The sequence below is a fragment of the Bombina bombina genome, chromosome 5 (assembly GCF_027579735.1).
Source record: "Bombina bombina isolate aBomBom1 chromosome 5, aBomBom1.pri, whole genome shotgun sequence".
Lineage (NCBI taxonomy): Eukaryota > Metazoa > Chordata > Amphibia > Anura > Bombinatoridae > Bombina > Bombina bombina.
The window spans coordinates 681,774,267-681,797,546 of NC_069503.1; the positions used below are offsets into that span (position 1 = coordinate 681,774,267).

The 23,280-nt window shown below is 39.7% G+C and overlaps 1 protein-coding gene across 2 annotated transcripts in view; it reads left to right on the forward strand.

Moving 5' to 3' along the window:
* Positions 1-2,673: 2,673 nt before the first annotated feature.
* The window catches only part of LOC128660694 (serpin B6), a 70,293-nt gene continuing 49,686 nt past the window's right edge, over positions 2,674-23,280 (forward strand). Inside the window, exon 1 of one of the 2 annotated variants that reach the window (XM_053714650.1) lies at positions 2,674-2,731. The gene's annotated coding sequence lies outside the window, so the exon portion shown is untranslated. The remainder of the gene's footprint in view (positions 2,732-23,280) is intronic. The other variant, XM_053714651.1, reaches the window with a different exon arrangement.

Sequence of the window (23,280 nt, forward strand, 5' to 3'; positions counted from 1 at the left end):
TATTTTACAGGTAATTTTGTACTTATTTTAGCTAGGTAGTTATTAAATAGTTAATAACTATTGTACCTAGTTAAAATAAATACAAAGTTGCCTGTAAAATAAAAATAAATCATAAGCTAGCTACAATGTAACTATTAGTTATATTGTAGCTATCTTAGGGTTTATTTTATCGGTAAGTATTTAGTTTTAAATAGGAATAATTTAATTAATTATGTTAAATTAATTTTGTTTAATTTAAATTATATTTAAGTTAGGGGGGTGTTAGGGTTAGGGTTATACTTCGGTTTAGGGGTTAATAACTTTATTATAGTGGTGGCGACATTGGCGGTGGCAGATTAGGGGTTAATTAATTTAATATAGTTGCGGCGACGTTGGGTGGGCAGATTTGGGGTTAATAACTATAATGTAGGTGTTGGCGATGTTGGGGGCAGCAGATTAGGGGTTTATAAGTAAAATGTAGGTGGCGGCGGTGTCCGGAGCGGCAGATTAGAGGTTAATAGTATAATGCAAGTGGCGAGGATGTCGGGGGCGGCAGATTAGGGGTTAAGTGTAAGATTAGGGGTGTTTAGAATCGGGGTTCATGTTAGTGTGTTAGGTCTAGACATATTTTTTATTTTCCCATAGGAAACAATGGGGCTGTGTTAGGAGCTGAACGCTGCTTTTTTGCAGGTGTTAGTTTTTTTTTTCAGCCAACTTAGCCCCATTGTTTCCTATGGGGAAATCATGCACAAGCACATTTTGCCAGCTTACCGCTATCGTAAGCAACGCTGGTATCGAGGTGAGATGTGGAGCTAAATTTTGCTCAACGCTCACTTTTCTGAAGCTAACGCCGGCTTGCAAAAAACTTGTTATACCAGCGTTGGCTTAAGGGAGCGGTAAGAAAAAAAGGAGCGTTAGCCCCACAAGCCTTACTGACAAAAACTCGTAATCTAGCCGATAGTATTTACCTCAGCATTTTTCCTTTCTACAACCCCACTACTTTGGGGATGATAAGGTACACCGATTTCACATTTTATATCAAAAGATTTAGCCCACTCTTATGCTTGAGTAGATGTAAAAGCTGATCCAGCATCTCAGTGTAGGGCTTTAGGTTTACCAATACTTACTAAGGAATTGAGACTATCAAGCGTGGTACTAGCCGTGGCACTTTTAACAGGGTATAACCATGTGAACCTTGTAAAAGCATCAACACATACTAAAACATATTTGTACCCATGTGAAGGAGGTAAAGGCCCTATATGATCTAAATAAATCAGATCAAATGGCTTATTAGGAATTTCTTTAACAATGTATCGTTGTTTCTGATGATTTGGATTATTAACAAGGAGACATGCTTTACAATTGCCTATAACTCTTTGGACCGTTTCAATATTTTGACCTTAGGGTAAATAAGACTTTATCTTGCCCTAAATGAGGATGTCCAATACTAGAATGGGCGATTTCTGTTATGTTCCATCTGCCTATGACAGGGGGAATAAACAATTATTTGTCTCCAATCTTAACCATACAATGTTTGTCTTTAAATTCATAAAGATATTTTTTAGGATAACCAGGTGGATTAGGTCTGGTTTTATCCAAGCAAGCATTTAACTCTGTGTCAAGATTACTGGTTGCTGTCATTTGAGTTTTAACTGCATTTACTGTATATTTCTGACTTACACTTTGTGCAAGAATATCTGCAAATGTATTGCCTTCTGTATGCATAGAAGAACCTAACTTTCTATGAGCTGGTTCATGTGCTACTTCAATATCAGGCTTTATATCTAGATAAGCAGCAATTGCTTTCCATTTGACAATATGTTGTAATGGCTTTTTCTTTGCAGTTAAAAAAACATTTGATTTCCAGATTCACAAATCTTGGAATACAGATCTTGCCACGTATGCAGAATCAGTTACAATTAACACTGGTCCTTTATCTAACAATGCTTCCTTCATAGCAATTGCTAATGCAAATTGAGCTGAATTATTCCCTAAAGGAATTTGCCATGAACACAACAAAGTCAGAGTGTGAGAATATTTTGCAATTCCTGCCCCAGCAGATTTATTTACTTTCTCTTTACTAGAGATTACTGCGGAGCCATGAGTGTAAAATATAGCAGAGTAGTGATCATTTGGATAAGTTTGTAAATTCCAACTCCAGGGTTGCTTTGGAGCTGGTAAATCATCTAGAGGTGTCAGATTCTTATCATGAATAAAATGTATCTGTGGGTCTTCCAAAATAGAAAACCATTTTATCCATCTACTCTTTAGTGCTTTCTTGTCTGGTATAGTTTGCTTTTGTAAGTTATGAAGTGAGGCTACTGATGTATGTGTATATATATATATATATATATATATATATATATATATATATATATATATATATATATCTTCTTGTGCAATCTATCTTGACTTTAACAGTGCTATATTAACAGCTACCAAAAGCTTCTTTATCATAGTAAATGTTATCTCTGTGAATATACATAAGATAGAATGCTATTGGAATTGTCTTGTTTGCCTTACACAACCTTACATAGCTTGCATTCGGTGATACATTTATGTAAACTGATATATCCTTAGTACTATCTCTTTGAGCTAAGTACTCTGTTCTATTAACTGCATCTAACAATGCATTAAGTGCATCCTCTTCCTGAGTTGCCCATTTAAAAGGTATCCTTGGTCTTTTTGTTTCAGATTTTATCTCCCTTGAAGACTGCAGCATGCAAAGGTGTAATTAACACATTGAAATAAGGTATGAAAAACATTGCATAATTCAGTAAACCAATTATACTATGTAATTGTTTTAGAGAATGTGGATGTGTTAAAGCTGCTATCTTTTCTTTATAATTCTCAGATAATCCTCTCCCCTTTAAAATTTCAAATCCCAAGAAAGTAACAGTATGTCTTGCAATTTGAGATTTCTTAAGAGATACTACATAACCTGCATCATGTAATATATGTCTTCCTCCTCACTATCATGTGAAAAATATATGTCATCTACATATTCCTCAACTTAGATAATAAATGCACTACATCTGTAAATAATGCACTGGAATTTAAAAATCCCTGAAGTAATCGGGTAAAAACCAATGTTTTGCCCTTCCAAGTAAATCCAGTTATCCAGTAACTATCTGGAGTAATAGGATGACTCCAAAATCCATTTGCTATATCTAACTTTGTCTTAAAAGTTTTCTTTTGCAAATTGTGTAAAATAGAAGGTGCATGTGTATTTTGTGTTGCTACCCTTGGTGTAAATCTGTAAGCTTCCCTATAGTCTAATACCATGCACCAAGTACCATACGGTTTGTGAACTGGGTAGACTGCTGAGTTAATTTGACTTTACTGTTCTTTTAGTACTCCTTGTATAAGTAAATCATCAATGACTTTCTGTATATAGGGAATGGCGACACCATTGATTTAGTATTATGCCTTTACGATGTCCAACATGATTTTCCCACTTCTGAAATATTTTAACATTTTTCTTTAAGCAAAAATGTAACGGCTAGATTACGAGTTGTGCGTTAGGCTTAAAAAGCAGCGTTAACAGGTCCTAACACTTCTTTGGCCGTACCGCAAAACAACTTACGTAAACTTCATAAAGTCTTTTTTCTATGGGACTTCCATAGCGCCGGTATTACGAGTCTGTTGTGGGAGGCCAAAAAGTGAGTGGTATACCATCTACCTCCAATATCCCTAACGCATTTTAAAGTCAGTAGTTATGAGTTTTACACTACAACGCCGTAACATAAAACTCATAACTAAAGTGCTAAAAAGTAAACTAACACCATAAACTACCTATTAACCCCTAAACCGAAGCCCTCCCGCATCGCAAACACTAAAATCATTTTTTTAACCCCTAATCTGCCGCTCCGGACATCACCACCACTAGAATAAACATATTAACCCCTACACCGCCGCACTCCCGCCTTGCAAACACTAGTTAAATACTATTAACCCCTAATCTGCTGTCCCTAACATCGCCACCACCTACATTATACTCATTAACCACTAATCTGCTGCTCCCGATATCGCCGCCATCTACATTATATTTATTAACCCCTAATCTGCTGCCCCCAACATCGCGGACACCTACATTATTTTTATTAACCCCTATTCTGCCACCCCCCAATGTCGCCGCAACCTACCTACACTTATTAACCCCTAATCTGCTGCCCCAACGTCGCCGCCACTATTCTAAATGTATTAACCCCTAAATCTAAGTCTTACCCTTACTATAACACCCCTAACTTAAATATAATTTAAATAAATCTAAATACAAATTCCTATCATTAACTAAATTATTCCTATTTAAAACTAAATACTTACCTATAAAATAAACCCTAAGCTAGCTACAATATAACTAATAGTTACGTTGTAGCTAGCTTAGGGTTTATTTTTATTTTACAGGCAAGTTTGTATTTATTTTAACTAGGTAGAATAGTTATTAAATAGTTATTAACCTAACCTAAGTTACAACACCAAACAGCACACTACAATTAAATAAATTAACTAAATTAAAAACAATTAAATAAATTAAATTAAATTAGCTAAATCACACAAAAAAACCCACAAAATTACAGAAAATAATAAACAAATTACAAGATATTTAAACTAATTACACCTAATCTAATAGCCCTATCAAAATAAAAAAAGCCCCCCAAAAATAAAAAAAACCTAGCCTAAACTACAAATAGCCCTTAAAAGGGCCTTTTGCGTGGCATTGCCCCAAAGAAATCAGCTCTTTTACCTGTAAAAAACAATACAAACAACCCCCCAACAGTAAAACCCACCACCCACACAACCAACCCCCCAAATAAAATACTAACTAAAAAAAACTAAGCTCCCCATTGCCTTGAAAAGGGCATTTGGATGGGCATTGCCCTAAAAAGGGCAGTTAGCTCTTTTGCGGCCCAAAGCCCTAACCTAAAAATAAAACCCACCTAATACACCCTTAAAAAAAATAACACTAACCCCCTGAAGATCGACTTACTGTTCTGAAGACCGGACATCCATCCTTTAAGGAAGTGGCAGAAGTCTTCATCCAACCGGGCCGAAGTCCTCAACGAAGCAAGGAGAAGTCTTCATCCAAGCCGGGCGAAGTGGTCCTCCAGACGGGCAGAAGTCTTAATCCAGATGGCATCTTCTATCTTCATCCATCCGACGTGGAGCGGCTCCATCTTCAAGACATCCGACGCAGAGCATCCTCTTCATCCGGAGTCTTCTTACTGAATGACGGTTCCTTTAAGTGACGTCATCCAAGAAGGCGTCCCTTAGATTCCGATTGGCTGATAGAATTCCAATCAGCCAATAGAATGCGAGCTCAATCTTATTGGCTGATTGGATCAGCCAATAGGATTGAAGTTCAATCCTATTGGCTAATTGCATCAGCAAATTAGCCAATAGGATTTTTTCTACCTTAATTCCGATTGGCTGATAGAATTCTATCAGCCAATCGGAATCTAAGGGGCGCCTTCTTGGATGACATCACTTAAAGGTACCTTCATTCAGTAAGAAAACTCCGGATGAAGAGGATGCTCATCGTCGGATGTCTTGAAGATGGAGCCGCTCTGCATCGAATGGATGAAGATAGAAGATGCCGTCTGGATGAAGACTTCTGCCGTCTGGAAGACCACTTCGCCCGGCTTGGATGAAGACTTCTCCCGGCTTTGTTGAGGACTTCGGCCCGGTTGGATGAAGATTTCTGCCGCTTCCTTGAGGATGGATGTCCGGACTTCAGAACAGTAAATCGATCTTCAGGAGTTAGTGTTAGGTTTTTTTAAGGGTGTATTGGGTGGGTTTTATTTTTAGGTTAGGGCTTTGGGCCGCAAAAGAGCTAACTCAATGCCCATCCAAATGCCCTTTTCAGGGCAATGGGAGCTTAGGTTTTTTTAGTTAGTATTTTATTTGGGGGGTTGGTTGTGTGGGTGGTGGGTTTAACTGGTGGGGGGGGCTTGTATTTTTTTTTACAGGTAAAAGAGCTGATTTATTTGGGTTAATGCCCCGCAAAAGGCCCTTTTAAGGGCTATTGGTAGTTTAGTTTAGGCTAGGTTTTTTTTTTATTTTGGGGGGGCTTTTTTTATTTTGATAGGGCTATTAGATTAGGTGTAATTAGTTTAAATATCTTGTAATTTTTTATTATTTTCTGTAATTTAGTGTTTTTTTTGTGATTTAGCTAATTTAATTTAATTTCTTTTTAATTTAGTTAATTTATTTAATTGTAGTGTTAGGTGTTATTGTAACAGGTTAGGTTTTATTTTACAGGTAAATTTGTATTTATTTTAGCTAGGTAGTTATTAAATAGTTAATAAAAATATATATATGCCAGTGAGCATATATTTAGGGTGCGCTAGAATTTGACAGAAGAAAGGGGGTGGGACTAGAATGGGAAAAAAGAAGATGGGGAAAAGCCAAAAAAAAGCCAAACATTTTTGGCTTTTCCCCATCTTCTTCTTTTTTATTAAATAGTTAATAACTATTTAATAACTATTCTACCTAGTTAAAATAAATACAAACTTGCCTGTAAAATAAAAATAAACTATAAGCTAGCTGTAATGTAACTATTAGTTATATTGTAGCTATCTTAGGCCTAGATTTGGAGTTCGGCGGTAAAAGGGCTGTTAATGCTCCGCGGGCTTTTTTCTGGCCGCACCATAAATTTAACTCTGGTATCGAGAGTTAAAACAAATGCTGCGTTAGGCTCCAAAAAAGGAGCGTAGAGCATTTTTAACGCAAATGCAACTCTCGATACCAGAGTTGCTTACGGACGCGGCCGGCCTCAAAAACGTGCTCGTGCACGATTCTCCCATAGGAAACAATGGGGCTGTTTGAGCTGAAAAAAAACCTAACACCTGCAAAAAAGCAGCGTTCAGCTCCTAACGCAGCCCCATTGTTTCCTATGGGGAAACACTTCCTACGTCTGCACCTAACACCCTAACATGTACCCCGAGTCTAAACACCACTATCCTTACACTTATTAACCCCTAATCTGCCGCCCCCGCTATCGCTGACCCCTGCATTACACTTTTAACCCCTAATCTGCCGCTCCGTAAAACGCCGCCACCTACGTTATCCCTATGTACCCCTAATCTGCTGCCCTAACATCGCCGACCCCTATGTTATATTTATTAACCCCTAATCTGCCCCCCACAACGTCGCCGACACCTACCTACACTTATTAACCCCTAATCTGCCGAGCAGACCTGAGCGCTACTATAATAAATGTATTAACCCCTAATCCGCCTCACTAACCCTATCATAAATAGTATTAACCCCTAATCTGCCCTCCCTAACATCGCTGACACCTACCTTCAATTATTAACCCCTAAACTTCCGATCGGAGCTCACCGCTATTCTAATAAATGGATTAACCCCTAAAGCTAAGTCTAACCCTAACACTAACACCCCCCTAAGTTAAATATAATTTTTATCTAACGAAATAAATGAACTCTTATTAAATAACTTATTCCTATTTAAAGCTAAATACTTACCTGTAAAATAAATCCTAATATAGCTACAATATAAATTATAATTATATTATAGCTATTTTAGGATTAATATTTATTTTACAGGTAACTTTGTAATTATTTTAACCAGGTACAATAGCTATTAAATAGTTAAGAACTATTTAATAGTTACCTAGTTAAAATAATAACAAATTTACCTGTAAAATAAATCCTAACCTAAGTTATAATTAAACCTAACACTACCCTATCAATAAAATAATTAAATAAACTACCTACAATTACCTACAATTAACCTAACACTACACTATCAATAAATTAATTAAACACAATTGCTACAAATAAATACAATTAAATAAACTAGCTAAAGTACAAAAAATAAAAAAGAACTAAGTTACAGAAAATAAAAAAATATTTACAAACATAATAAAAATATTACAACAATTTTAAACTAATTACACCTACTCTAAGCCCCCTAATAAAATAACAAAGCCCCCCAAAATAAAAAATTCCCTACCCTATTCTAAATTAAAAAAGTTACAAGCTCTTTTACCTTACCAGCCCTGAACAGGGCCCTTTGCGGGGCATGCCCCAAGAATTTCAGCTCTTTTGCCTGTAAAAAAAAACATACAATACCCCCCCCAACATTACAACCCACCACCCACATACCCCTAATCTAACCCAAACCCCCCTTAAATAAACCTAACACTAATCCCCTGAAGATCTTCCTACCTTGTCTTCACCATCCAGGTATCACCGATCCGTCCTGGCTCCAAGATCTTCATCCAACCCAAGCGGGGGTTGGCGATCCATAATCCGGTGCTCCAAAGTCTTCCTCCTATCCGGCAAGAAGAGGACATCCGGACCGGCAAACATCTTCTCCAAGCGGCATCTTCGATCTTCTTCCATCCGGTGCGGAGCGGGTCCATCTTGAAGCAGGCGACGCGGATCCATCCTCTTCTTCCGATGTCTCCCGACTAATGACGGTTCCTTTAAGGGACGTCATCCAAGATGGCGTCCCTCGAATTCCGATTGGCTGATAGGATTCTATCAGCCAATCGGAATTAAGGTAGGAATTTTCTGATTGGCTGATGGAATCAGCCAATCAGAATCAAGTTCAATCCGATTGGCCGATCCCATCAGCCAATCAGATTGAGCTCGCATTCTATTGGCTGATCGGAACAGCCAATAGAATGCGAGCTCAATCTGATTGGCTGATTGGATCAGCCAATCGGATTGAACTTGATTCTGATTGGCTGATTCCATCAGCCAATCAGAAAATTCCTACCTTAATTCCGATTGGCTGATAGAATCCTATCAGCCAATCGGAATTCGAGGGACGCCATCTTGGATGACGTCCCTTAAAGGAACCGTCATTAGTCGGGAGACATCGGAAGAAGAGGATGGATCCGCGTCGCCTGCTTCAAGATGGACCCGCTCCGCACCGGATGGAAGAAGATCGAAGATGCCGCTTGGAGAAGATGTTTGCCGGTCCGGATGTCCTCTTCTTGCCGGATAGGAGGAAGACTTTGGAGCACCGGATTATGGATCGCCAACCCCCGCTTGGGTTGGATGAAGATCTTGGAGCCAGGACGGATCGGTGATACCTGGATGGTGAAGACAAGGTAGGAAGATCTTCAGGGGATTAGTGTTAGGTTTATTTAAGGGGGGTTTGGGTTAGATTAGGGGTATGTGGGTGGTGGGTTGTAATGTTGGGGGGGGGTATTGTATGTTTTTTTTTACAGGCAAAAGAGCTGAAATTCTTGGGGCATGCCCCGCAAAGGGCCCTGTTCAGGGCTGGTAAGGTAAAAGAGCTTGTAACTTTTTTAATTTAGAATAGGGTAGGGAATTTTTTATTTTGGGGGGCTTTGTTATTTTATTAGGGGGCTTAGAGTAGGTGTAATTAGTTTAAAATTGTTGTAATATTTTTATTATGTTTGTAAATATTTTTTTATTTTCTGTAACTTAGTTCTTTTTTATTTTTTGTACTTTAGCTAGTTTATTTAATTGTATTTATTTGTAGCAATTGTGTTTAATTAATTTATTGATAGTGTAGTGTTAGGTTAATTGTAGGTAATTGTAGGTATTTTATTTAATTATTTTATTGATAGGGTAGTGTTAGGTTTAATTATAACTTAGGTTAGGATTTATTTTACAGGTAAATTTGTTATTATTTTAACTAGGTAACTATTAAATAGTTCTTAACTATTTAATAGCTATTGTACCTGGTTAAAATAATTACAAAGTTGCCTGTAAAATAAATATTAATCCTAAAATAGCTATAATATAATTATAATTTATATTGTAGCTATATTAGGATTTATTTTACAGGTAAGTATTTAGCTTTAAATAGGAATAAGTTATTTAATAAGAGTTAATTTATTTCGTTAGATAAAAATTATATATAACTTAGGGGGGTGTTAGTGTTAGGGTTAGACTTAGCTTTAGGGGTTAATCCATTTATTAGAATAGCGGTGAGCTCCGATCGGAAGTTTAGGGGTTAATAATTGAAGTTAGGTGTCGGCGATGTTAGGGAGGGCAGATTAGGGGTTAATACTATTTATGATAGGGTTAGTGAGGCGGATTAGGGGTTAATAACTTTATTATAGTAGCGCTCAGGTCCGCTCGGCAGATTAGGGGTTAATAAGTGTAGGCAGGTGTCGGCGACGTTGAGGGGGGCAGATTAGGGGTTAATAAATATAATATAGGGGTCGGCGATGTTAGGGGCAGCAGATTAGGGGTACATAGGGATAACGTAGGTGGCGGCGATTTGCGGTCGGAAGATTAGGGGTTAATTATTGTAAGTAGCTGGCGGCGACGTTGTGGGGGGCAGGTTAGGGGTGAATAAATATAATACAGGGGTCGGCGGGGTTAGGGGCAGCAGATTAGGGGTACATAAATATAACGTAGGTGGCGGTCGGCAGATTAGGGGTTAAAAATTTTAATCGAGTGGCGGCGGTGTGGGGGGACCTCGGTTTAGGGGTACATAGGTAGTTTATGGGTGTTAGTGTACTTTAGGGTACAGTAGTTAAGAGCTTTATAAACCGGCGTTAGCCAGAAAGCTCTTAACTCCTGCTATTTTCAGGCGGCTGGAATCTTGTCGTTAGAGCTCTAACGCTCACTTCAGAAACGACTCTAAATACCAGCGTTAGAAAGATCCCATTGAAAATATAGGCTACGCAAATGGCGTAGGGGGATCTGCGGTATGGAAAAGTCGCGGCTGAAAAGTGAGCGTTAGACCCTTTAATCACTGACTCCAAATACCAGCGGGCGCCCAAAACCAGCGTTAGGAGCCTCTAACGCTGGTTTTCACGGCTACCGCCGAACTCTAAATCTAGGCCTTAGGGTTTATTTTACAGGTAAGTATTTAGTTTTAAATAGGAATTATTTAGGAAATGATAGTAATTTTTATTTAGATTTATTTAAATTATATTTAAGTTAGGGGGTGTTAGAGTTAGGGTTAGACTTAGGTTTAGGGGTTAATACATTTAGTATAATGTCGGTGACGTTGGGGCGGCAGATAAGGGGTTAATAAATGTAGGTATGTGGCGGCGATGTTAGAGACGGCAGATTAGGGGTTAATAATATTTAACTAATGTTTGCGAGGCGGGAGTGCGGAAGTTTAGGGGTTAATATGTTTATTATAGTGGCGGCGATGTCCGGAGCGGTAGATTAGGGGTTAAAAAGTGTAAGATTAGGGGTGTTTAGACTCGGGGTTCATGTTAAGGTGTTAGGTCTAAACATAACTTTTATTACCCCATAGGAATCAATGGGGCTGCGTTACTGATTTTTACACTGCTTTTTTGCAGGTGTTAGACTTTTTCTCAGCCGACTCTCCCTGTTGATTCCTATGGGGAAATCGTGCATGAGCACGTACGACCAGCTCACCTCTGACTTAAGCAACACTGGTATTGGAGTGCGGTATGGAGCACAATTTTGCTCAACGCTCACTTCTTGCCTTTTAAAGCCGGGTTTGTAAAAAACAATAATACCAGCGCTGCAGGTAAGTGAGCAGTGAGAGAAAACTGCTTGTTAGCAACGCATAGCCTCTAACGCAAAACTCGTAATCTGGTCGTAAGTTTCTAACATCAGATACTGCAGTATTATCTAATTGCACTTCCATGAATGCTTCTACATCAACTCTAGTAGTTAAAGGACGTTCCTCTTCCTGCTGTAATGAAATAAAATGTGCTACATCCTTATAAGCTATAAGAAAAGCAGAATCAAGCTTAGAATGCTGAACTAATTCTAATTGCACTATTTTACCATTTATTCTTACATGTGCATTATATGAGCGATACGTACCTTCACCCTCTAAAGTCTGTATAGTTATATTCCCTAATACATCATCTTTTAAGATATTTAATAGTACTAAAGATATTTCTGCTTGTGTATCTAAATATCCCTCATAAGTCTCTCCCCCACATTCTACTTTTAATTTTACTTCATTCATCTTTAGACTCCTCTGGGATGTCTGGTAGGGATTTCTTTACTTTCCCTACTTTTTAGTAGTAGCTGGGGTAACAGAAATTTCCAAATCCATATAGATCAGGAGTTTTTATAAATGGTCTCAATGTCCTGCGAGGACGTTCCTCAGAAGGTAAATCTGAAGATTAGCTTTGAATTGTTTTAAACCGCTTCTCATTGGTATAAGATGGAGGTGCTTGGGAGTAAGGTGGTGGAGGGTTAAATTTAGTTTGTTTTTGTGAATATTGTTCTCTTGCATTCTTTTTAACAAACTGAGCTCTGCTTTTCCTGGGTTGGACAATTTTTCTCCTTTCCTTTCTTTCTCTCCGTTTTTATTTTTTAGATTCCTAGTGCATCTCCAGTCTACAAGTATATAAGTATGTCTTAATATCTCAGGCATTCATTTAGGTCTCTCTGCAATAGGTACAGAGCTTATTTGTCACTTTATATCCAAAATTAAGCCTTGTCCTCCAACATTTGGCTTTAAACAACCCCATACCATGTCATGATTATGCTCTGTAAATCTCAGCCCTAAAAAATATGCTGCTACATTGCCACTATTTTTATTTACCACTCCTAAAGTATCAGCAAGTGAAGCTAAAGTAACTTTACCATGTGTCATATAATGCACAAATCACAGAATTCCACTCTTTTGCCTCATCTAAAGAAACACATAATCCAGGGGATAATATAGCATTAACCAATGCTCTTTTTTGTGGAGGATAATGAGTTGGATAAACTCCATCTAATGCATGAACTCTGTCATTTAACCACAAAGCTATATCCTTTGGATTGTGTGGCATTACTCCAATTGTTGCTTTTTATATTTGACATAGGTATTCCTGCAGCATGAGCTAAAGAAGCCTGCTGTATTCCTGACACTCCAGAAATTCCACTATTTAAAACCTGAGCCAATATATGACTTAAAACTTTAATTTCACTCAAAAGGTTTTCCATCTCAGCTTGCTCATCTGCTGCAAATGGTGCAATTCATTTCCCCTCACTGGACTGGACAAACTAGATCTAGGAGTACCCCACATCTCAATCCTGGCTAAAGGGCCATGTCTTTGTATTCCTGTAGCAATAACAGGAGGTTTGCCTAAAATCTCTATTATACCATCATAAGAAACATTTGTAATCATATGTGTTGCAGGATCAAAATCTGCATCTATAGTACATAATGTAGGTTGTTGCAAAGCTACTTCAGCAGCATTAATAAAGTTTAAAAAAATTAAACCATACCTGGCCCCTAGACCCCAAGGACCATTCTGTATCTCCAAAGCAATAACCTTATAATTTCCAATGTCTCTACCACTCTGCATTTTAAAGACATCATTGAGTTTTAAAAGATTCTGCAAATCCTAATTACTCATGATATTTTAGTACCTTCTCTTACGTATAAGAGGACCTAGGTAAAATTATAATAAAACTTATAAAACAAATATTATCTCTCAAAAACACCCAGGGACGACAATTGTAGTGGTTCACACCTAATTCACTCATAAGGTCTTAAAGCATAGTTATATTGAAATATGGATTTTCAAGCACTGACCTTTAATATTATACCAATGAAATAGGTCTCATTTCTTATAAAGAAAGTTTCTGAGTACAATAATAAGAAATGGTACTGAGAGAGAAATATTGTTTTAAACAAAATTTTATTATGCAGAAAAATTAGCTTACAGAAGTAATAAAAAACTAAATTCATTTAAATCCAAAATACACACAGAGTTAATTGACTATCAGTTAAGCTTGCTTTCAATAACAATTATTTACATACCACTCAAAATGACTTCTTTGCAACCAGACACCTTGGCCCCTATGTATCAAGCCGTCTACTTACCTGCATTCACCGGCCCCAATACGCTCGCCTAATCTCACCTAACATCGCCGCCGCAGACCTGAATACGTTTGCCAAAGTTATCAAAAAAGCTGTCAAGAAGCCACGCACCAAGTACGGTGCGATGAGCAGCGGACTGTTGTTAACTAACAGTCATCGAACTCGCTGCTCATCAGCTTCTTTGCAGCTTTCTTGCTAGCCTGTCACTAAACACCCACACTAAACTATACAGTTCTAACCCCTAAACCACCACTCTGGGAGCCCCCCGCACCTAAATAAACTTATTAACCCCCTAAACTGCCACTCCCGGACCCCGCCGCCACTATAATAAACTTATTAACCCCTAAACCGCCGCTCCCGGACCCCGCCGCAACTATAAAAAATATATTAACACCTAAACCGCTGCTCCAAGACCCCACCGTCACCTACATGATACTTATTAACCCCTAATCTGCCGCCCCCTATACCGCCGCCACCTACATAAAGTTATTAACCCCTATCCTGCCGATCCCGGACCCTGCTCCAAATAAATTTATTGTTTAACCCCTAAAACGACGCAACCGGAGCCCTCCGCCACCTACATTACATTTATTAACCCCTTTCCTGCTCCCTACACTGCCGCCACCTACAGTACATTGATTAACCACCTAATCTACCCCCCCTACACCGCCACCACTATATTAAATTATTTAACCCCAAAACCTAAGTCTAACCCTAACACCCCCTAACTTAAATATTATTTAAAATAATCTAATTAAATATTTCTATAATTAAATAAATTAATCCTATTTAAAAATAAATACTTACCTATAAAATAAACCCTAAGATAGCTACAATATAATTAATAATTACATTGTAGCTATTTTATGATTTATTTTTATTTTACAGGCAACTTTGTATTTATTTTAACTAGGTACAATAGTTATTAAATAGTTATTAACTATTTAATAGCTACCTAGTTAAAATAATTACAAAATTACCTGTAAAATAAATCCTAACCTAAGTTACAAATACACCTAACACTACAGTATCAATAAATTAAATAAATTAACTACAATGATCTAAAATAAAATACAATTAAATAAACTAAACTATATTACAAAAACAAACAAACACTAAATTACAAAAAATAAAAAAATATTACAAGAAGTTTAATCTAATTACACCTAATCTAAGCCCCCTAATAAAATAAAAAAGCCCCCAAAATAATAAAATTCCCTACTGTAAACTAAATTACAAATAGCCCTTAAAAGGGCCTTTTGCGGGGCATTGCCCCAAAGTAACCAGCTCTTTTACCAGCCCTTAAAAGGACTTTTTGCGGGGCATTGCCCCAAAGTAATCAGCTCTTTTACCTGTAAAAAAAAAAATAATACCCCCCCAACATTACAACCCACCACCCACACACCCCTACTCTAAAACCCACCCAATCCCCCCTTAAAAAAACCTAACACTACCCCATTGAAGATCACCCTACCTTGAGCCATGTTCACCAGGCCGGGCCAAACTCTTCATCCGATCCGGGCACAAGTGGTCCTCCAGCCGGGCAGAAGTCTTCATCCGATCGGGGCAGAAGAGGTCCTCCGTCCAGCAGAAGTCTTCATCCAAGCGGCATCTTCTATCTTCATCCTGGCGGCGATGAGCGGCTCCATCTTGAAGACTTCGGTGCGGAACATCCTCCTCGGCCGACGGACTAACGACGAATGACGGTTCCTTTAAATGACGTCATCCAAGATGGCGTCTCTCGAATTCCGATTGGTTGATAGGATTCTATCAGCCAATCGGAATTAAGGTAGGAAAAATCCGATTAGCTGATGTAATCAGCCAATCGGATTGAAGTTCAATCTGATTGGCTGATTGGATCAGCCAATAGAATGCAACATCAATTCTATTGGCTGATCCAATCAGCCAATCGGATTGAACTTCAATCCGATTGGCTGATTAAATCAACCAATCCGATTTTTCCTACCTTAATTCCGATTGGCTGATAGGATTCTATCAACCAATCGGAATTCGAGGGACGCCATCTTAGATGACGTCATTTAAAGGAACCGTCATTCATCGTTAGTCCATCGGCCGAGGAGGATGTTCCGTACCAGAGGTCTTCAAGATGGAGCCGCTCATCACCGCCAGGATGAAGATAGAAGATGCCGCTTCGATGAAGACTTCTGCTGGATGGAAGACCTCTTCTGCCCCGATTGGATGAAGACTTCTGTCTGGCTGGAGGACCACTTGTGCCGGATCGGATGAAGAGTTCGGCCCAGCTGGGTGAACGCGACTCAAGGCCCTTTTAAGGGCTATTTGTATTTAGTTTAGGGTAGGGAATTTTATTATTTTGGGGGGCTTTTTTATTTTATTAGGGGGCTTAGATTAGGTGTAATTAGTTTAAACTTCTTGTAAAAAAAAAAATTCTGTAATTTAGAGTTGTTTTTTTTGTACTTTAGTTAATTTTAGTTATTTTAATTTAATTGTAGGTAATTGTATTTAATTAATTGAATTGATTTAATGATAGTATAGTGTTATGTGTAATTGTAACTTAGGTTAGGATTTATCTTACAGGTAATTTTGTAATTATTTTATCTAGGTAGTTATTAAATAGTTAATAACTTTTTAATAACTATTGTACCTAGTTAAAATAAATACAAAGTTGCCTGTAAAATAAAAATAAACCCTAAAATAGCTACACTGTAATTATTAATTATATTGTAGCTATTTTAGGGTTTATTTTATAGGTATTTATTTTTAAATAGGATTAATTTATTTAATTATAGGAATATTTATTTAGATTAATTTAAATAATATTTAAGTTAGGGGGGTGTTAGGGTTAGGGTTAGACTTAGGTTTAGGGGTTAATAACTTTAATATAGTGGCGGCGACGTTGGGGGCGGCAGATTAGGGTTTAATAAGTGTAGTTAGGTGGCGGCAACATTGGGGGCGGCAGAGTAGGGGTTAATAAACATAATGTAGGTGGTGGCAGTTTAGGGGTTAATATATTTATTATAGTTGCGGCGGGTCTGGGAGCGGCGGTTTAGGGGTTAATAAGTTTATTATAGTGGCGGCGGGGTCCAGGAGAGGCGGTTTAGGGAGTAATAAGTTTATTTAGGTGCGGCGGATTGAAGGGCGGCGGATTGAAAACCAGGTACGCTGGCCTGGTATAGTGGCGAGCATACCTGGTAGGTATTTGATAACTACCAAAACTAGTCAGATTGTGCCGAACTTGCATTCGGAACATCTGTAGTGACGTAACCATCGATCTGTGTCAGACTGAGTCCGGCGGATCGTATGTTACGTCACTATATTCTACTTTTGCTTGATAACTACAGCGAATCAGCCTCGCCACAAATACGCTGCGGAATTCCAGCGTATTTGCGGTTGACGGCTTGATAACTAGAGGCCCTTATCTCTTAGAGGCTCTACAGCAACTTGAACCTTGTTTACAAAGAGGTGTTTTTATAATATTTTCATATCAGATGCAGACATCTTATCTCCTCTTATAGCATAAACAGTTTGTACATAGCCTTGAAAATTTGTTATACAAGTTTTAATATACGCACTGAAATTATTGCAATGAGCATACATTTTAGAATCTATTATTTCAAGGTTCAATAAATCTTCATTTTAGTTTTAGTTAGTTAGTTTGTTAGTATTTTAATTTCACTGACCAATTATAAATCTTATATATTGTAGAAGAACTTTATATTTGAATATTGCAGGATAAGCATATGAAAGATTATATCCTTTATCTACAGGATAATCATATGAAAAGAGTTAACATATCCTTTAATTACAGGATTATTTATTTATATAGTAATGTTACACTCCTTTATGTATAGGAGATTTATATGAAAGATTTAAAAGATATCTTTCATTTATTGTAAGTTATATGTGTCTTTCTGAAAGAAGGTATTTCTTACTGTTGGTATAGTTTTTAATCAAACATTTTATAGCAATTTTAGTATGCAAAGTAGCACAGTCTTAGCTAAAACATTTACATAGCAGCTTTTATTCAGACAAGCATACTATGAACAAACTTTATTGCAAGTATTATTGTTCAGGACAGCGTTTACATTGGCTTTTTCAGCAGCTCTCAGGGTAAGTGAGTTGGTAGCCCCTAACAAATCTACACTAGGCGTAGGAGTGCAATTAGACCACGTTAGGGCTTCCCCAGATGCTATTCTTTTGTTTATTCCTCAATAAAAAATGGACCAATCAGGGAAGGGCGAGTGGCTTACTATTAAAACAGTTGCGGCCAGCCCTTGCTTCCCCGTGCGCCTACTTAACGCTTATGTAGCACAGCTGCCAAAAAGGCAAGGTCAGTTTTTATTTCACACAGATGGCAAGTCCCTTTCTAAATTCCAATTCAGGTGTGTATTGAATAGCATAAATAAAAAGAGAGAAGCGCTCAACCTGGGAACGAACAATAGCATAATAGCTTGTTCTATGGCTAGTTACCACCCTAGAAGCAGCCTCTTTTTGCTCAATATGTGCCTTTCACAGAGAAGAACTTTCCTGTAGCATATCAGTCTGAACCTGACTTCACAGTACAGTCCAGCCCCGAAATACCAGGCAATCCCTCTCTGAACAAGAGAAACAGCAAAACCCCAGAGGTACGTTTCGGCCTATTGTGGGCCTCGTCAGTGAGGTGCAGCCATATCCCTCTAGGCACACTGAGCAACGGGTCCACGTCTGGATTCCCGCATCACACTTAGGGGGACTTCCCTAAGTGTCATAATTTGCATAAATAAAAAGAGAGAAGCGCTCAACCTGGGAACGAACAATAGCATAATAGCTTGTTCGATGGCTAGTTACCACCCTAGAAGCAGCCTCTTTTTGCTCAATATGTGCCTTTCACAGAGAAGAACTTTCCTGTAGCATATCAGTCTGATCCTGACTTCACAGTTCAGTCCAGCCCCGAAATACCAGGCAATCCCTCTCTGAACAAGAGAAACAGCAAAACCCCAGATGTACGTTTCGGCCTATTGTGGGCCTCGTCAGTGAGGTGCAGCCATATCCCTCTAGGCACACTGAGCAACGGGTCCACATCTGGATTCCCGCATCACACTTAGGGAGACTTCCCTAAGTGTCATAATTTGCATAAATAAAAAGAGAGAAGCGCTCAACCTGGGAACGAACAATAGCATAATAGCTTGTTCTATGGCTCGTTACCACCCTAGAAGCATCCTCTTTTGCTCAATATGTGCCTTTCACAGAGAAGAACTTTCCTGTAGCATATCAGTCTGATCCTGACTTCACAGTACAGTCCAGCCCCGAAATACCAGACAATCCCTCTCTGAACAAGAGAAACAGCAACACCCCAGACGTACGTTTCAGCCTATTGTGGGCCTCGTCAGTGAGATGCAGCCATATCCCTCTAGGCACACTGAGCAACGGGTCCACGTCTGGATTCCCGAGTCACACTGAGGGAGACTTCCCTAAGTGTCATAATTTGCATAAATAAAAAGAGAGAAGCGCTCAACCTGGGAACGAACAATAGCATAATAGCTTGTTCTATGGCTAGTTACCACCATAGAAGCAGCCTCTTTTTGCTCAATATGTGCCTTTCACAGAGAAGAACTTTCCTGTAGCATATCAGTCTGATCCTGACTTCACAGTACAGTCCAGCCCCGAAATACCAGACAATCCCTCTCTGAACAAGAGAAACAGCAAAACCCCAGACGTACGTTTCAGCCTATTGTGGGCCTCGTCAGTGAGGTGCAGCCATATCCCTCTAGGCACACTGAGCAACGGGTCCACGTCTGGATTCCCACGTCACACTGAGGGAGACTTCCCTAAGTGTCATAATTTGCATAAATAAAAAGAGAGAAGCGCTCAACCTGGGAACGAACAATAGCATAATAGCTTGTTCTATGGCTAGTTACCACCCTAGAAGCAGCCTCTTTTTGCTCAATATGTGCCTTTCACAGAGAAGAACTTTCCTGTAGCATATCAGTCTGATCCTGACTTCACAGTACAGTCCAGCCCCGAAATACCAGGCAATCCCTCTCTGAACCCGTTGCTCAGTGTGCCTAGAGTTCTTCTCTTTGAAAGGCACATGTTGAGCAAAAAGAGGCTGCTTCTTGGGTGGTAACTAGCTATAGAGCAAGCTATTATGCTTTTGTTCGTTCCCAGGTTGAGCGCTTCTCTCTTTTTATTTATGCAAATTATGACATTTTAGGAAGTCTCCCTAAGTGTGATGCGGGAATCCAGACATGGACCCGTTGCTCAGTGTGCCTAGAGGGATATGGCTGCACCTCACTGACGAGGCCCACAATAGGCTGAAACGTACGTCTGGGGTTTTGCTGTTTCTCTCGTTCAGAGAGGGATTGCCTGGTATTTCGGGGCTGGACTGTACTGTGAAGTCAGGATCAGACTGATATGCTTCAGGAAAGTTCTTCTCTGTGAAAGGCACATGTTGAGCAAAAAGAGGCTGCTTCTTTGGTGGTAACTAGCTATAGAGCAAGCTATTATGCTTTTGTTCGTTCCCAGGTTGAGCGCTTCTCTCTTTTTATTTATGCAAATTATGACACTTAGGGAAGTCTCCCTAAGTGTGATGCGGGAATCCAGACGTGGACCCGTTGCTCAGTGTGCCTAGAGGGATATGGCTGCACCTCACCGACGAGGCCCACAATAGGCTGAAACGTACGTCTGGGGTTTTGCTGTTTCTCTCGTTCAGAGAGGGATTGCCTGGTATTTTGGGGCTGGACTGTACTGTGAAGTCAGGATCAGACTGATATGCTTCAGGAAAGTTCTTCTCTGTGAAAGGCACATGTTGAGCAAAAAGAGGCTGCTTCTTGGGTGGTAACTAGCTATAGAGCAAGCTATTATGCTTTTGTTCGTTCCCAGGTTGAGCGCTTCTCTCTTTTTATTTATGCAAATTATGACATTTTGGGAAGTCTCCCTAAGTGTGATGCGGGAATCCAGACATGGACCCATTGCTCAGTGTGCCTAGAGGGATATGGCTGCACCTCACTGATGAGGCCCACAATAGGCTGAAACGTACGTCTGGGGTTTTGCTGTTTCTCTCGTTCAGAGAGGGATTGCCTGGTATTTCGGGGCTGGACTGTACTGTGAAGTCAGGATCAGATTGATATGCTTCAGGAAAGTTCTTCTCTGTGAAAGGCACATGTTGATCAAAAAGAGGCTGCTTCTTGGGTGGTAACTAGCTATAGAGTAAGCTATTATGCTTTTGTTCGTTCCCAGGTTGAGCGCTTCTCTCTTTTTATTTATGCAAATTATGACATTTTGGGAAGTCTCCCTAAGTGTGATGCGGGAATCCAGACGTGGACCCATTGCTCAGTGTGCCTAGAGGGATATGGCTGCACCTCACTGACAAGGCCCACAATAGGCTGAAACGTACGTCTGGGGTTTTGCTGTTTCTCTCGTTCAGAGAGGGATTGCCTGGTATTTCGGGGCTGGACTGTACTGTGAAGTCAGGATCAGACTGATATGCTTCAGGAAAGTTCTTCTCTGTGAAAGGCACATGTTGAGCAAAAAGAGGCTGCTTCTTGGGTGGTAACTAGCTATAGAGCAAGCTATTATGCTTTTGTTCGTTCCCAGGTTGAGCGCTTCTCTCTTTTTATTTATGCAAATTATGACACTTAGGGAAGTCTCCCTAAGTGTGATGCGGGAATCCAGACGTGGACCCGTTGCTCAGTGTGCCTAGAGGGATATGGCTGCACCTCACTGATGAGGCCCACAATAGGCTGAAACCTACGTCTGGGGTTTTGCTGTTTCTCTCGTTCAGAGAGGGATTGCCTGGTATTTTGGGGCTGGACTGTACTGTGAAGTCAGGATCAGACTGATATGCTTCAGGAAAGTTCTTCTCTGTGAAAGGCACATGTTGAGCAAAAAGAGGCAGCTTCTTGGGTGGTAACTAGCTATAGAGCAAGCTATTATGCTTTTGTTCGTTCACAGGTTGAGCGCTTCTCTCTTTTTATTTATGCAAATTATGACATTTTGGGAAGTCTCCCTAAGTGTGATGCGGGAATCCAGACGTGGACCCATTGCTCAGTGTGCCTAGAGGGATATGGCTGCACCTCACTGATGAGGCCCACAATAGGCTGAAACGTACGTCTGGGGTTTTGCTGTTTCTCTCGTTCAGAGAGGGATTGCCTGGTATTTCGGGCTGGACTGTACTGTGAAGTCAGGATCAGACTGATATGCTTCAGGAAAGTTCTTCTCTGTGAAAGGCACATGTTGAGCAAAAAGAGGCTGCTTCTTGGGTGGTAACTAGCTATAGAGCAAGCTATTATGCTTTTGTTCGTTCCCAGGTTGAGCGCTTCTCTCTTTTTATTTATGTGTCTTGAATAGGGCTGCAGCGGCGGCAGGGTTAGACGTACAAAAAATTGCACCTCAATCTTTTCGCATTGGTGCAGCCACCAGTGCAGCATTAATGGGTTCCTCAACCGAGGACATCAAGCGCCTGGGCCTGTGGCACTCTAATTGCTTTAAGGGTTATGTCCATCCAATCATGTATATGAAATCACAGTTTTTTCTTGTATTCTAATCTGCTCTGTCTTCACAGGAATGTCATCGTGGGACATTCCTACGTCCACTGGGCTTCCCTATATTGCGTCTCACATCCCGGGGGCCAGAATTTAGGTTTTTCATCTTCAAGAGCATTCATCAGATGGTTGGGAAATAGGGGCATGTGTTGGTCCCAGGTACCAGAAATCATTTCAGAAGCCATGTTAAGATGGGGGAAGCCACACATTCTCATACTTCATCTAGGGGGAAATGACCTGGGTCTCGGTTCTACATCTAACAAAGGCTATGCAGGCAGACATAAGTTGGCTCAAAACACGCATACCTATACATTATACCCTGTCTGTATTGGTGCCACATGACTTCTCACGGGGCAGCTTAAAGAGTAAGAAAAAAAGTGAATTCCTCCCTGACTAGGACCATCACAGAGTTGGGTGGTTTCATGGTATGGCACGATTCCATCACGGCCGACAGATGAGAACTATATAGGAGGGATCAGGTACAATTAACGGATGTTGGTCTAGATCTATTTATTGCAAACCTACTTAAAGCTATTTCCACCTTCTTGTAAGTCAGGTTGAGGTTGGTGACGGCAAGGGCATCAGTAAAAAAATGCTTCCTTGTGACAGGAGGTCATGGCCCTGTTGAGTTAGAGAAGGTCACTAGGGGGAGCGATGGACAAATTGGTGAGGGAAGGCAGTAGACCTCAAGTGCACAGGAGGTAACCCCTCTCCCTCCCCCCAAGGGTGGGGGTGGTCACATGATCTCAGTAACCTCTCAGTTACATCTCCTGTGGGCAGAGCCACTCAACTGTTGATCCCATCTTGGGGGGGGGGGGGGCGTTGATCTCCTGTAGTACTGGGTTAGTTTGAACTCTGTTGCCACCATCAGTCATTTATCTGTTGGTTCATATTTAGTTTAAGTTAAGACTAATAAAATACATTTTGACCTGTGACGATCAAACATTTTACACAACAAGAAGTTGTCTGTGTCTTATTTCAGTAAAAAAACAGTGTGTTATATATAGTGTTAAGTTCCTCTTTTGCTTAAAAC